We start from the raw sequence: 298 nt of genomic DNA, 5'->3' as shown, positions 1-298 counted from the left end.
TATACACACCCTGTCAAATAAAGTGTTAGCATAGATGCTTCAGTGAAGGAGAATCTGTCTCAGGTTTCATCAAGTTGAGTTTATTGAATGTTTTCATAATTCTTAGAGACATGAATTTCACATACTGGTAACTCTGCCATGTTTTATCCTTTTAATCTGCCAAATCTAAAGGAATCCTACAAATCCTCAGCTCACATTGTCTTTACTTTGTCATGAAAACATTTGGACTGAAACTGACTGACTGACACAGCCAGAAATAAAAACTGTTAGACGTACAAAGAGCCTGTGATGTGATCAG

The sequence above is a fragment of the Poecilia latipinna genome, unplaced genomic scaffold (assembly GCF_001443285.1).
Source record: "Poecilia latipinna isolate Pla-1442-1.1 unplaced genomic scaffold, P_latipinna-1.0 Scaffold293, whole genome shotgun sequence".
Lineage (NCBI taxonomy): Eukaryota > Metazoa > Chordata > Actinopteri > Cyprinodontiformes > Poeciliidae > Poecilia > Poecilia latipinna.
This window is presented reverse-complemented; position numbering follows the sequence as displayed.